Raw genomic sequence first — 16,832 nt, forward strand, 5'->3', positions numbered from 1 at the left:
AGGAAGCTAACATCAAGAATCCCACTGTAGTACTAAGAATACAATACTGGGAAGGCTTTAAGTATCACCTGAATTGGAAAGTTCAGAGAATCCACACTTGAGAGCTCATCAGAGATCCACTGGAGAAGAAGCCTTAGAAAATGTGGAAAGTTTCACATAAGAAACTCCCTAACTGGAGAACCTATGGAATTAATGTTGAATGGAAGGCTTTCAAACCTCTCCCTTTATCACATCAGAGAATCACCGGAGAAGCCTTATAAATGTAATGAATGTGAAAGCTTTACAAGCGCTCCTCTTGTAGTACATCAGAACACAAGAGAGAAGCCTATAAATGAATGAATGGAAAGTTGAAAGGCCCTTTTTATACAGCCCTTAATACATAGAGAAGCCTGGAAATGTATGAATGTAGGAAAGGTTTATGGATCCCTACTTTGTTTACCATCAGAGAATCCAACTGGAGAAAGCCTTTATAGAATGATGTGAAAGCTTTCACAAAGCCCTCCTTATAATCAAGAAATCCATACTGGAGAGAAGCCTTATAAATGTAACAATTGGAAAGCTTTTCACAGAATTCTCCCTTGAAGATCATCAGAGAATCCACATGGATGAAGCCTTATAAATGTAATGAATGGAAACTTTCAAAAGCGCTCCTGCCTTGTAGTCATCAAAGAACCCACACTGGAGAGAAGCTTATGAATAAATGTGAAAGGTTTCAAAAGCTCTCCTCCCTTCAAGTTCATCAGAGAATCCACACTGAGAGAAGCCTTATGAAGTAATAAGTGGAAAGGCTTTCATGATCATCTTACCTTGCTGTCCATCAAGAATCCATGAGAGAAAACCTTTATTAATGAATGTGGAAAGCTTTCATGGCACCCATCTTGATACATAAGAGAATCCACAGGAAAGCCTTATGAATGTAACTGGAAAGTTTAATATAATCTTTGCTTCATCAGAATCACATCGAGAAACCAATGGAAAATTTGAAGTTAATGAAAGTCTTAGTAACTCGAAATCCATCACAGAAATCCAACTGAGAAACCTTCTTTTAGAAAGGAAAAGTTAATAACGTCCACTCTGATCATAGAATCCACTGATAAAATCTTCAGATAATTGGAGAACTTCACTGAGTAAAACTCATTCAAAATCAGGAAATCATTCAGAACTTATATTAAATGATTTCCAGAGCTGAAAGTCTTGGAAACATGCAAAAAACTTGGACAGAAGCCTTAGCATGTCAAATTTCTTGAAAAGGATTCAGATGACAGTAAGTTCTGTTTAAGTTTTTTAATTTATCTGGATGATGATGGGAGAATTAAAACTCATAAATGGAAAGCTTCACTGCACTTAGTACTTAATCAAAATTTCCTAGAGAAAAATATGATAAAGCATGAAAGGCATTCACTTGGATCTTCCTAGGTTACTTTGAACAGACTATGGATGATGGAAGTTCTTTGGCAGTACCTGATTACATCTTGAGGATTGATGGGAAGATCACAAAATGAGTTTAAGTTTGCCCTAAATGCCAAGATTGATCACAAAAGTGTATATATGGAAAAACATTTAAAATCACTTTTCAAAAAATTCAATGATTAAAATCTTGTTTAGAAATCTTTTATAATGAAATTCATATATAGGATCTATTTCTTGGGACATCTCATAGTATTAATTTATACTGTTTAAATATCTTAAAATTTGAGTTTGTTCCCAGATGGTATCCAAAAGTTGTTAAGGAATGCATTGGATATTATACTTTTTATCAAAATAATAAGATTAAATTGCTTAATTTATTTTATTATTAAAAATCCTCTTCTTCTTTATTTCCTAAATTCTTCTTTCATCTATGTGCAATATTAATTTTAATTTTTTAAAATATGGAATAGGCTCCTTGACAATTGGGAGCCCAGAGATTCAGTAAATTGAGTATTGGCAATTTAAAAGTAGCATGGTAAGAATTTATTATTTGGTAAAAAGATTTAAAATCATTCTAAATAACCAGCTTAATCTTGCAAATACCATTTTACAAAATTTTCAGAATCCAATAAATTAATGAATAGTTCCCATTTAATTGGAACCCGAAATATTTTCAAATACTATATTTCACAAAATATTTCCAAATAAAGAATGGAAAAATAAATAATAATTATAAAATTTTTAACATTAAGGAAAATAAAGGCAATTAAATATTAGCTAATTATTAAATATTTCAGGTTCCTGTACAAGGTTCATCCTAAGCGGCATTTATAACCTCTGAATTAGTTGAGACCAGTTGTCAGAAAACAGTCCCAAATGGAAAAGAAAATTCCATTTATTCAAATCTGCAGATGTTTGAAACTGGGAAATTGATAACAGCAATAGTTGTTCTTTCAGGAATATCTTTTTGCTGCATCAACCCAGAAATCACCCAGCTTCGCCTGCTTGACCTATAAGGAATTCTAGGACAGACTGACTGGAGGCAGCATGGATTCAACTTGACAGATCAAGTAGGGAAAACTGGTGGTTGTTTTGCGCGTAGATTGACCAACCATCCTGTTCTCAATGTCATACTTGAGAATTATAAGGGATGTGGTTCATCCAGTTCAACAAAACCTTTAGAAACAGAGGAGGAAAACTGCATAACAAAATATAAGAAAATTTATTAAACTTATACATTATTAAAGGAATAGGTTTTAAGTTCAACATTTGACTTTTCAATATTCTCAAATTACTGTAATTGGAATATACTAAGTTTAAGAAAATGAAATTTCCTTAGTAAATTTCCAAGAAATCCATACTTAATTGCTAATTGCTAAGTTCTCTGGTGGCTAGGAATAAAAAGTTTTGCCCAAAAGGCATAAGATGAATCTTCCAAAAAAAGCTAATTAAACCAGTTGATTGGAACTGGAATGTAAAGTTGGAATATTCCTAAAAGGAATATTTTCCTTACCTATTTAAACTCATCAGGATTCAAGAAACCTTGGTAAAATTAAATAAATTTCCAAAACAAAAATTATCATTCAATGGTTTTCCGTCACAATTTTACATTCACAATGCACAAAGCATGTTTTCAAAGACAATAAATTTAACTGTTTAAACGAAATCATCTTCCTGGAAGAATGCACAATCTTGGAAATGAGTTGGCTCATCTAAGTCTGTCCTTTCAGAAATAATAGATTCCAAGCCTTTTTCTGAATGTCAGCTCCTGGAAAAATGTCACTTATTGGGATATTATATTGGCTATTCAGTTTTGCATATTTTCTAATATAATTCAAATTTATCAATTTTTGGAATTTATTTGGGCCTATTCACGTTGGAATTTTTTCGCTGCTTGATATTTTCTATTTAATTTTGATTAGCATAATTTATAAGATATTTTGGGTTTTTCAAATTGTCAGAATCTTTCATCTACTTTAGGTCCATAATCTAGATATCTTCTCTTTATTTTCGCTGAATTTTCCAAGTCTTTTTTTTCTATTTTGTTTTTGGGGTCAATTGATTACATTATTAATGAATATTCATTTTCGCTGTTGTTTTAAGTAATATTTTAATTAGTCTGTTTTTACATTTGTTTTGCATTGATGATTTTTTCTAAAGGTATTCTTTTCATTACATTCCTGTTCTATTTCTTTTAATTTTCATTTAAATTTTTTATTCCATGATTTTAAATGGTTTTTATTCATTACATTTCAAGTTTTTAAATGTTTATTTTCTTTGAATTAAATCCTACTTTCCTGAACTCTTGACCTTTTTCCTTTCCATTTTTCTTTTTAAGGTCTTTATAATTTTTCTAGGATGTCCTATTGCAGGAGTTATATTCCCTTTTGTTCCTTAAACTTCTGCTATTAGATCTGTTTGAAATCTGTTCTTTCAATTAAAACTTTATGGATTTGTGCGATTATATTCAAGATATACCCTTGGGTCTGCCTTTACAGGTTGAGAACCGCTTCTTCAGAATGGAAAGATGGTAGTGGTGAATGGCTCTTCTTTATCATGCTTTAAAGTAAAAAATGTTTGCTTGACAAAGTAGTCTTACAGAGGCCATGGAACTGGCTGTCCTGAGATGAGCAGCTACAGAAGAGGCAGTTGTGGAAATGGACTACTGCGACAGTGATGCCTGGGATACTCCCCACTAGTGGATGTGGCCGGTTCCTGAATGGCATTTGGACATATACCTTTCCATTTGTAATCTCAGTGACTTTGCTATGCATGCAACTGGGTGTGATCTTGTCATTCCAGTGGGGAGGATCGCCGTTCTGTAAATTGGCATTCATGGTCTACCTTTCCCTCTGTGTAACTTCCTCTGACCTATCATGAACAACATTGCAAACTATGGTATCCTCCTGGAATCTCAATGGAACACCATTTCCGTTCTGTCTACAACTTCCATGTTTGTTCTGCTAGAGAGGTTTACAACCCAATCATGAGGTCTTCTGGCCATCTTGCTAGTCTTGCTGATCTTCTTTTCTAATTTGATTTCATACATAGTATTTCATCTAAAGATCAACCAGGTATTTAAATAACTAGTCATGATCGTTCTCTCCATCTTGGCTCCACTCCATCTCTCCTTAGATGGCAAGTGACCTTACATTAAAAGCCTGAAATCAGTACAAGGTTGTGCAATCAAGCATTCTAAATCCTTGTCACATGTGAAATGCATTAGAAAAATAGATTAACCAAGGAATTGGAAAAAAAATCAACGTTTTGATCTTAACCAGAAAATTTGAATTGTACTAATTGCCATATTATATAATGATTATTTTCCAAAAAAACTCATCTACAATGCATTTCTCAGATGAGTTATATTAATGATCTCTTGGATTTTCCTCTCAATTTCATTAAATAATTAATCTAACCAACTTCTCATTACAAATTGTGACATTTATATTCATAATAATATAAATTCTACACAATACAAAATTCTCAATTGATGGGCATCCATGTTCAAGCAGCTAGACAAGGGCTCCTTTGGATTGCAAATCTAAACTTATCAATTTGATACTCCAAAAGTTGAATGAAATTCATAAAGGTATGTAGCTATTTGGAAACATTCTTAATCCACAAGAACTGATAAAACTAACAGATTACAATTATTGGAATAAAAAACTTTGATCCTATATTTCAAAAGGAAAATAAACATGTTAAATTTATACAATATTTTGGAGTCCACAAATAAGTCCTATTAACAATGTAATTCCCAAGATGGATATTTTTCTTCTTTTAATTTAAATCAAATTCTCATTAAATTACTTAAACCACTTCTTAAGTCAATCAGTGATATTTCGTAATAGAATAGTTCTCTACAAAAAGTATCTAAATATTTTGGATATCTCTATGAGTTTTAACTAGTCTAAATCTGAATTTTAATTGATCAAATTTAACATTTTATAACCAAAGGGTATGCTGCTTGTAAAGTTACTGGCTTAAGGCCAAATACTGAAGTTATAAAGTATCCAAATGTATAATACCGTTAAATAATGATATCTGACAATTCTAGGGACATTCCAATCAGATTGTCAAAAAATGAACCTAACTAAGACTTAACCAAATTAGTTTAGCCAGTCAGGCTATAACTACCTGTCAAGCAAAACTTCTCTTCTTTCCTTTTCCAATAGTAAAATTCTTCTCAACTTTAATTTTATCTTAACAATCCGGCATCTCATCATATCATATACTTGTTTTCCATTAGTCTTTATAAAATTTCCATTGGACTCTTCCTTTCTTTAATTTTCTCTCTTTCGTTTCATTGAATTTGGTTTTCGATAGTTTAAATTATATTTTCCTAATCAAAGAATAAATTTGGTTTAAGTATTGTGGAACTAGAAGAAAAGATTCCTCTAGATATGAGTCCACTTTCCCAAGTCTGATGGTTAATCCTCAGGTGAGATTGTATTACCACATAGAAAGGAAACTATGTAGCAAAGGCCATCTCACATGGGTTTGCCAGGCAATAATCATCAGATACAAGTCTATATGTGAACTGTTCAAACTATTAAGGACTGTCAAAATCATTACTAAAGAACTATAAGGTTCGGTTTGACGGCTCTGCAAGTTATGATTAGAGATTACCTGTCATCAGGTATAAATCCTCTCCATTTAAAACGACTGTATATGTATTCTAAAATGTTTGTTCTTGAATTTCTATAATTTAAATTTCCATTCATGATATTAAGACAATTAAAATTTATATCTTTAAGAACTAATTTATATAATATGTCCAATGTTTGGTATATACCTTTAAACTTAGTAACTGTATTTATTTGAAAGGCTGGAGAAATTAAAGGAAATGAAAAGTAAGCCATCTGGAGAAGATGTTAGAAAGCAATTGCTTAGGATGTACCAGGATAATGAGGAAGAAATCTATATGCTTAGTCTATTTTTTTGAAAGGATCATGCTATAATTTCTTAAAATTCAGTCAGGTTGGAATTGAGAGTCTGGGGCAGGAATTACCGCATTGCCTATCAATGAAGTCATTCAGCTCTTTGAAGTATACCAAAATGAGTTTAAATTTGATCAATTCAAAGATTAGCCATGATTCTAGCAGCCTTAGTTTTAACTGCCATTCATGAGATACTCTAAGACAATTCACTTTAGCTACTTTTCTGCAGAGAATGATTCTTCATTACTGAAATATCACTGAATTGTCTGTCAGTAATAATGAGAGTTGAACTTAGTTAACTGTTATTTAGTTGAGAATTTCTGAGGAAAATTCCTAAAGAGAATGAAAATTATACCATCTTGAGAGAACTGCATTGTTGAGATGCTGTTCGATTGTTTTGGATGTATCCAATAGTGATGAGTGATGAGTAAATTCTAAGTGACAATGTCTTCATTTTCCTGCTTTTGAAGATCATAGGGTCAATATTTTTTTTATAATATTCAGCTATTGGCCACTCAATCACTATTAATTTTTCTAAGTTTTTATTATGTTAATTATTTTCCATTCTAAGTTATGGAACATTTGGAGATTATATTGAAATATCTTTTTAATGAGAGTTCTACCAAATGACCAATTTTTCAAAAAAATTGTCTTCTTTTTATGATTGTACTAAATTGTTCCACTTTTTCAAAATTAAGTAATTGATTATCTAAAAAATTGGTAGTGAATGGAATAATAGCTTGGAATTTTTGGAGATGAACTGGTAGCTTTTAGCTATAGTAATGATGTAAATGTGGTGATAAATGTGAATGGGAGCAGACTCTCTAATACTGCTCCTGATGTTTCAGACCACATATGGGTAAGATAGTAAAGGCCTCATTGCTATTAATAGAATAAACTATTCAGGATAAAAAAATGTCATTACAAAATGGAATTAAAAGGTAACTTGCCACATATTGTGGACCTAAAATTGTACCTTCTTGTGGCTGAGGAAATTCTACTTCTGGAATTTTCAGTTCCTGTTCAGGAGAGGGTAGAACCAGAAATAATCCTTCTTCCTGACAATCTCCCTCCCATTGCAGATTGCTGCCCAAACACTATTATCAGGTCCTCGCCTTAATGTTTTCTGTAGAAGAGATCAACAGGAACTTCAATTTGTTACCCAACATTATTGTGGGATTCCACATCTACAATGCCTGTCATAATGATAAGAGAACCTTGGAGAGTTCCCTTATGTGGCCCTCAGGCCAGGGACAGGCCATTCCCTGTGAGAGGCTGTGAGAGGTTGGGTAAGTCTGCAGTGGTCATTAGAGGAGGAACTTCTGAAACGACTTTCTCCATGGGAACCATAATGGAACTCTATAAATTCCCACAGGTAGGAAATAATAATTTCAATTCAGTCTATTCTGGTTGAAAAACAGAGGCAGGCCTTGAAGGGTCTGCCACAATTTTGCCCCCAAATAGCTTTGGGAAATTCGGGTATCTAGCTTACTTTTCAAGTGACTCAGAAAAGAAATAGAAAACACCAAGATTGAGGAGATCTGAATTGTTCCTTTCATCATGTCTTATAGCAAGCAGCCTATTTTGACCTTCAGAGCTTTGAAAATTTTGCAATTGAATGCTCCGTGCATTTATTAAACATTTAATGGTTTCAAGTCCATGTTCAATGCTAGAGATATAAAGAAGTGGAAAATACTCATATCTGTATCAATTAATTGGGCAGGGTTGATAAAAGGGATCATCCTGGATGGAGATCTGAAAAGTCAGAAGTAATTTACCAGGTAGAAATGAAGAATGAGTCCATTCTAGATAGAAGGGAATGAAGAGAGCAGGTTCAGATGTAGAATGGTGGAGTGGGGGAATTTTTGCCACAATAATCTCATTAAATTGAAAAAAGCTATTTTTGCTTCCTATTCAGATAAGTTATGATCTTTTGGATCCACTCACAACTGACCCACTTCAATTTCCTTCTGTTTATCACATGGCCCCCAAGGACATTTCTTTACCCCTTGCAATGGTTCCATTAATATTGCACTTCAAATGGTGGGTCTTGTTGCCTCAGATGATTCAAGAAGTGAGAAATTTCTCAGGAATCTTCAAGAAGTAATGACTAAGAATGATATCTGTGTGGCCTATATAGAAAAGATTGTCCCTGGTGCGCCATTGGATTTGACTTTGTATACAAGTTTCTTGAGCATAACATTGGATTCTGAAGCCAATGTGATTGCCCTTTATGAAGATGCAAATTCCCTCCTATGCCTGTTTACCATTAATCATCCTGGCCTTCTACAAAGAGTGTGGATCACTAGCAGTGACTGGGATATTTAAAAAATATATATCTATTTCTCTGTCAGTTATTTCCATGGGGCTCTGATATTTTCTGATCAGACAAGTAAGATTCCTGGGTTTAAACCTTATCTGAAAACCATTCACCCTGACAAACACCCAGGGGATATTTTCCTTAAAAATTTCTGGAATTCAACTTTTGGATGTGCATGTAAATATGAAGGGGAAGATGGATGGATCTGTTTATCAAATGCTTCTTTAGACACAGTACTTTTGGGCTATTTAGACACTATGTCTCACCAGAGTTACATCATCTACAATGCTGTGTATGCTATAGCTTGGGCTCTTCATGAAATGTTCCTGGTAACATCAGAAATGGAATACAATATAGATGGAATCAACAGGGTTGTTTACCCCTGGAAGGTAAGGTATCCTCTTTTCTCTCCTCTCCCTCCCAAGCACTGACGCTCAAATATCTGATTGAGGGAACTGCCATATTCACAAAAGAGATTCCCTCTGCCTCCAGTTTCTCATTCTCAGTCTGCAACATCTGTATCAGCAAAGGCTATCTTGCAACTCCTTCAGATCTGCTCACCCCTTTTTTTCAGTGAGTAACCTTGGCACAGCAGACTCAAAATGTTTTAATTCATTTCTGGTCATTTCAGATTCCTGTGACAGGATGCATGAGAGAGAATCGAGATCAACTGGTTCCTGAGGGGTCTTTGACAAAGAGAATGTCAGGGAAGGATAGGACCATCAATAGCCTCTGAAGTCCCCTTCAACTTTAGATCTAACTTTTTACTTTTTCTTTTGCAAGACAATAAGAGTTAAGTGGCTTATCTAGGAGACACAGCTAGGAAATATAAAGTATCTGAATTCAGATTTAAACTCATATTCTCCAGACTCCAGACTAATGACTGATCCACTTTGCCATCCAGCTGATCCTTTTTATGTAAATCATAATAGGAGATGTTGGTTCTTAAATAGAGATTTATATATTGGCTTTCAAAAAATATTAGCTTCTGAGGAACTGTGATTTCTCTTCTTTTCGGCTTTAGTCTCCAGCACTAGCATGATGGGCAAATTGAATGAGAGACACTTAATAGGTGCTTGTTGAATGGAAAATATATTAAATGTCCTCTTATGTTACAAAGTGTAAAGTCATTAGAGTTGATAGAGGCAATAATTATCTAATTTAGCATGATTCAGTATGATTGATCTGGTCTTACAAGGAGATGTTATGGGGCAGAAGAAACAAGGTACTAAGTAGAACTGAGAGACAATAATGTTTGTGTTCACACCTTTAGAGAGCAACAAGTATTTAAGTACTCATTGGAATTCACAAGTATGGGAGATTCACAAAAGTTAACTTTGTAACTTTGTGAATTCACACTTCCCTTACTCCTCGGAGTCAACCTTTGGGGGGGAGGAGTCAACCTTTGGGAGATTATATATAAAGCAGACAGAGGCTCAGTCGACAATTCACCTGAATTAGATTGAGAGAGGAGCATCAAGTGAGTTCAGCCAGAAGCCCTCTCTCGGAAGCAAGACAGATTCATTTTTCAACTTTCACCTGGTGCTGGCTGGAGGCTGAAGGAAGCAGAGGCAGAAGCAAAGGACAAAGCTGCAAGAACTCTTAGAACCAAGGAGAGAAAGAGGCCTTCTATTTAAAGCTCTGTTTGAGAGACATGCTAATAACCAAAGGAATTTATATAAAAGTCAATAACATTTTCAGACATGATGCAATAAAACCACATGCAATAAAATGCCAGGAGAAAATAGACCAAAAGTTAATTGGAAATTAAATAATCCAATCCTAAAGAATGAATGGATGAAACACCCAATCATAGACACAATCAATAATTACATTACAGAAAGTTATCCCCAGAATGATACACTATGACCAAGTAGGATTTAAAACAGGAATGCAGAGCTGGTTCAATATTAGAAAAACTATTGACTATATCAATAACCAATCCAACAAAAATCATATGATTATCTCAATAGATGCAAAAAATACATGAGATACAATTGAAAACCCATTCCTATTAAAAACACTAGAGAGTACAGGAATAAATGGAATTTTCCTTAAAATGATCAGTAGCCTCTATTAAAAACCATCAGCAAGCATCATATGTAATGGGGATAAACTGGAACCATTAGATTGGAGATGAAACAAGGGTGCCCATTATCACCATGGCTATTTAGTGTTGTATTAGAAATGTTAACTTTGGCAATAAGAGAAGAAAAAGAGATTAAAGGAATTACATTAGGTAATGAGGAAACCAAATTATCACTCTTTGCAGATGACAGGATGGTATACTTAGAAAACCCTAGAGAATCCACTAAAATACTACTTAAAAACAATTCACAACTTTAGCAAAGTTTCAGGAAAATAAATCCACATAAATCATCAGCATTTTTATATATTACCAACAAAGTCCAGCAGCAAGATACAAAGAGAAATTCCATTCAAAATAATTGTCAATAATATAAAATATCTGGTGTTGGAATACACAGGAGAACTTTTGGAATACACGGGAGCCAACTGACAGTAGCTGTTGGAGGTCCAACCCAGAATGGATCTCCTCTTGTGAGAGGATGATACAAGGGGACTGAGAGGCAGTTGCTGTTCGCTGACCTTTTTACTGAGAGGCATTGCGTTGTCTGACCTCTTTCCTCTTCCCTCTTACTCCAATTTATTTCATTCCCATTCTGACCTCTTTCCTCTTCCCTCTGACTCCAGTTTATCTCACTCCCAGTCTGCAACACCTGTGTCAGCAAAGGTTGTCTTTCAACTCCTTCAGATATAATGATCCACACCTGTGGAGGCTCTTGGAGAATTGACCTGTCCCTTAACAATTCCCCGTTTTTTGTTTTTTGCTGTTATTTTCCCCCCATAGCATGGTCCAAATACTGAATAATTTAAGCAGCACTATCACTTTTGGATACTTGTAACAGGTATTGATTGAGGCAAACTTTCTCTTATGGACCAGAACTTGAAACAAGATGCTAAGTCAGTGGAATTGATAGAGACAATGATTATTTAGCATGGTATTTAACAGTTCTCTAATTCATTACATGTACTTAGTACTTACTAGAGTTCCACAAAATTCACACCTTTAAGAGAGCATATATAAGCTAGGAGTCTCAACCAGGATTCAGTCCAGAAGATTCAGAGGCCAGAGAAGACAGTTGGGCAGAACTAAGGAAGACAGAGAAGTGGTGGCAGGCTGTCTTGTGGAGAACACTGAAACCAAGACCAGGAAGGCTTCCAGAAAACTAGCCGAGCCCCAAATGAAGGAGATAAGACTTTGAAGGAGACAATAAAGGATTTTGACTTTAATACCTGGCTGCATTTGGGGTGATTACTGAACTGAAACTAAGGCTGCCTCCAGATACCCCAAGAAAACCCCAACAAGAGAAGATTACACATTTAGAGAAGAATATTACACCTTTCAAAAGGAGAAAAGGATTGTAGTCAGAATAGGCATTTACGTCTTTCATCAGAGAATAGCCAGGGATAAAATCCAAATTCTTTATGGTCTCCTTCACAGTCTGTCTCCTTGCCTGGGGCCTGGGCTAGCTTTCTGGAGGTCCTTCAGATGGGCCTTAGTCTCAGTGGACAAATGAAGGAGGACAGGCCAGCTACCACAGTGGTGGGAAATGTAGTGAATGTCTCTCTTCCAGTCCTTGTTGACTCTTCTATATTCTATTATAAGTGCACCATCTTAGGTGTCAATTGTGTAGAATAGATGTCAAGCTTGTAGAACTATACTAAGTACTAAGTACATGTAAACTAGAGAATCATTATCTTAACATTTCAATCATACTGAACTAGAGAACTCCCAGGCTAAACTAGATAACCATTGTCTTATCGATTCCTCTGAGTTAACACTTTGTTTCAAGTATACTTCTCCAGAGGTCTGTTCTTTACAATCTGGGAATCTATCTGCCAAGGGAAAGTCAGGAACTATATGAACACAAGTACAAAACACTTTCCACACAAATAAAATCAGACCTAATCAGTTGAAAAAATATCAAGGGCTCATGGGAAGGCTGAGCGAAATAGAATAAAAATGACAATACTACCTAAATCAATCTACATATTTAGTGTCATACCAATCAAACTCCCAAGAAATTATTTTACAGATCTAAAAAAAATAATAACAAAGTTCATCTGGAAGAACAAAAGTTCAAGAATTTCAAGGGAATTAATGAAAAAAAATGCTAATGAAGGTGACCTAGCTGTACCAGACCTAAAATTTTATTATAAAGCAGCAGTCATCAAAACCATTTGGTACTGGCTAAAAAAAGAGTAGTTGATCAGTAGAATAGGTTAGGGTCATAGGACAAAACAGTCAATAACTATAATAATCTAGTGTTTGACCAATCCAAAGATCCCAGATTTTGGGATAAGAACTCATTATTTGACAAAAACTGCTGGGAAAATTGGAAACTAAAGTGGAAGAAATCAGGGCCCGACCCATACCTAACACCTTATAACAAGATAAGGTTGAAATGGGTTCATGACTTAGACATAAAGAGTTATATTATGATCAAATTAGAGAAACATAGAATAGTTTACTTCTCATATCTCTGGAGAAGAAAAATTAAATTGTGACCAAAGAAGAACTCATAATTGAACACCAGATAGATAATTTTGATTGTATTAAGTTAAAAAGTTTTTGTACAAACAAAACAAATGCAGACAAGATGAGAAGGGAAGCAATAATTTGGGAAATCATTTTTACATTTAGGGTTCTGATAAAGGTCTTATTTCTAAAATATATAGAAAATTGACTTAAATTTATAAGAATCCAAACCATTCTCCAAATGATAAATGGTGAAAGCATATGAGCAGACAATTTGTAGATGAAGAAATTAAAATTAATTTTAATCATATGAGAAGGTGCTCTAAATCATTATTGATTAGAGAAATGCAAATTAAGACATCTCTGAGATATCATTACACACCTCTCAGATTGACTAAGATGACAGGAAAAGATAATGATGAATGTTGGAGGGAATGTTGGAAAACTGGGACACTGATACCTTGTTGGTAGAATTGTGAGCAGATCCAGCCATTCTGTTTTTTTGTTGTTGTGGTGGTGGTGGTTGTTTGTTTGTTTGGGGTTTTTTTTCATCTTTTTTTCTCTTTTTATCATAGCTTTTTATATTCAAAACATATGCATGCATAATTTTTCAACATTGACTCTTGCAAAAACTTCTGTTCCAACTTTTCCCCTCCTTCCTTCCACGTAGATTGCAGATTATGTTAAACATGTTAAAGTATATGTTAAATACAATATATGTATTCATATTTATACAGTTATCTTGTACCACAAGAAAAATCGGGTTTAGAAAGAAGGTAAAAATAACTTGGGAAGAAAAACAAAAATGCAAGCTAACAACAACAGAAAGAGTGCAAATGCTGATTTGGTCCACACTCATTTCCCAGTGTTCTTTCACTGGTGTAGCTGGTTCTGTTCATCTCTGATCAATTGGAACTGATCTGAGATCCAGCCATTCTGAAGAGCAATTTGGAACTATGTTCAAAAAGTTATCAAGCTGGGCATACCCTTTGACCCAGCAGTGTTTCTATTGGGCCTATCTGCCAAAGAGACTTTAAAGGAAGGAAAGGGAGCAGATGTGTAAAAATGTTTGTCGCATGTCGCAGCCCTTTTCATCATGGCAAGAAACTAGAAACTGAGTGGATTCCCCCTGGTTGGAGAATGGCTGAGTAAGTTATGGTTTATTAATGTTAAAGAAAATTATTGTTCTATAAGAAATGGTCAGGAGGATAATATCAGAGAGACCTGGAGAGACTTACATGAACTGATGCTAAGTGAAATGAGCAGAACCAGGAGATCATTGTACATGACAACATCAATATTATACAACGATCAATTCTGATGAACAAGGGTCTTTCCAACAATGAGATAATTGATGCTAGTTGCATTGATCTTGTGATGAAGAGAGCCATCTACACCCAGAGAGCAGACTGTGGGGTCTGATTGTGGACCACAATATAACATTTTCACTCTTTTATTGTTGCCCACTTGCATTTTGCTTTCTTACTCATTTACTTTCTTTTTTTGGTCTGATTTTTCTTGTGCAGCAAGAGAATTGTATAAATATGTTTATACATATCAGATTTAACATATATTTTAACATGTTTAACATATATTGAATTGCTTGTCATGTAGGGGAGGGGGTAGGGGAAGGAAGAAAAAATCTGAAACTCAAGGCATACAAGGGCCAATGTTGTCAAATTATCCATACATATGTTTTGAAAATAAAAAAGCTTTATTTTTATTAAAAAAAAAATTAGGATTCCTCTCCAGCAGACTGGGAGCTGGATAATGAGACATGGGCCCTGATGGCTCATGCAACAACAGCAATAAACATTAGACATACCTTAATGCCTCCAAAAAAAAAAAAAAAAGAAGATTGACAGAACACTTGATAACTACACAAAATGATGGTCTTTCCTGAGTCTACACGATTCTTGATCTCTCCATAGCATTTGACATTTTTAGCCACCTTCTTCTCTTGGCATACATCCAGTGGATACTCCTTTTTTTTGGGGGGGGGGGTTGCTACATTCTCTTAGTTCTGCCTCTCAGCATTCCTTCTTATCGGTTTTTTCTTCCCCTTTCAATCTACCATTAATCAATCTATGTAGCTAGCCTTCCTTATTTTTTATATCCTCTCATTTGATCATCTCTGATATTCCCAGGAAATCAATTATCTCTCTGTGTATGTCTTTCAGATCTATACAGTCAGTCTTCATGTTAGACTACATATCTTAAGCATATGAAATTTACATGCCAAAATCTGATTTTATTAGCTTTACTACTAAACCTAAAATCAAAGTCTCATTATAAAGTGAAAAGAAGGATGAGGATTTTAGAGCCAGAGATAATTGTGAAGTTTAGGGTGAGCATTTATAACTCAGAAATTAGCAAATGCTATAAGTTGGTATTTGTTTTATGGATTTCCTGATATCTAGAAAAATGGTGGAGAAAATGTAAAGATTAAATGGAAACTAGAAAAAGAAATGTTTGTTAAACATTTACAAGCATATTCCTAGGTAAGAAGCATGGAAAACTTAATGGGATCAGAGATATATGACTGGCTTGTATTTTCAAATAGTCAATGGGCGATAATCCAAAGTTTAGAAGAAAGGGAATGGCCTGCAAATTCCTGCTTGTGCATTCAGAAGATTATTTTGGTAGGAGGGGAGTCCTGGAGAAGGGGAAGGCAGACCCTGGGCAAGAAAAAATGAGGATGGAGAGAGACAATATGAATAGAAAGAAGAGAACAGATTGAGAGCTATTGTGGGTTGTTTGCCTGAATTTTGCTTCTCTTTCCCTGAGGTCTGATATGTTAGCTTTGAAGTTATTTTCCTTCCCTATCCTTTCCTGAATTTTTCCAAAGCCTTCCATCTTCCCTTCCCTCGTCCAACTCCTCTTTATGTGCCATTTTATTCCATTTGAATTTAAACTCCTTGATGGCAGGGAGTATCTTGGCTAAATGTGATTGCATTCCTACCACTAAGCAGAGTGTTTGGTATCCAGCAAGTCCTTGATCAATGTTTCAAAATTCTTTCCCAGGTAAGTGTAATGCCTGGGGCTAGCTGTCTGGAGGACCTCAGGATTAGCCTGAATCCTTGGTCTTGGAGGAGTGAAAGAGACAGGAGAGCTCCCACATAGCTGATCAAAGATGGAGTCTGGAATCTGGCCTCTTCTCTTATGTCTGTGGCTGAGAGCTGTATTTGAGAGCCGCTCCTGAGAGGGCGTTCTGAGTCTGAGTTTCTCTTTAAATACTCCAGTATGATTATGTCACTACCTCACACTGAGCATGTGCCACCACACTGAGCATGTGCAGCTGTAGAACATTACATCACCATATTACCCTAAGTATATGCCAACTAGATTGATTACATCATTACATTACATTAAGTATGTGTTATGGGCCAGAACTCTGAAATAGGGATGTTTTCTATGTGTTATCTTCCATGTTTTACCACATTATAATCTATAAGGGATGTGATTGTGTGCTCTTCTATTATTTATTGATATTATTCTGTGCTATAGCATACTGGGTGAAAACTTATAGCACGCATGTCATTTATTACAGATATATGTCTCTTTTCCTATTAAAATGTTCTTCTTAAAATACATTTAA

General features: G+C 34.8%; 1 protein-coding gene across 1 annotated transcript in view; it reads left to right on the top strand.

Annotated features, from left to right (window-relative positions):
- Positions 1–16,832, top strand: part of LOC116423051 (zinc finger protein 260-like) — a 168,179-nt gene that overhangs the window by 58,677 nt on the left and 92,670 nt on the right. The window lies entirely within an intron of this gene.

This window comes from Sarcophilus harrisii, chromosome 3, assembly GCF_902635505.1.
Source record: "Sarcophilus harrisii chromosome 3, mSarHar1.11, whole genome shotgun sequence".
NCBI lineage: Eukaryota > Metazoa > Chordata > Mammalia > Dasyuromorphia > Dasyuridae > Sarcophilus > Sarcophilus harrisii.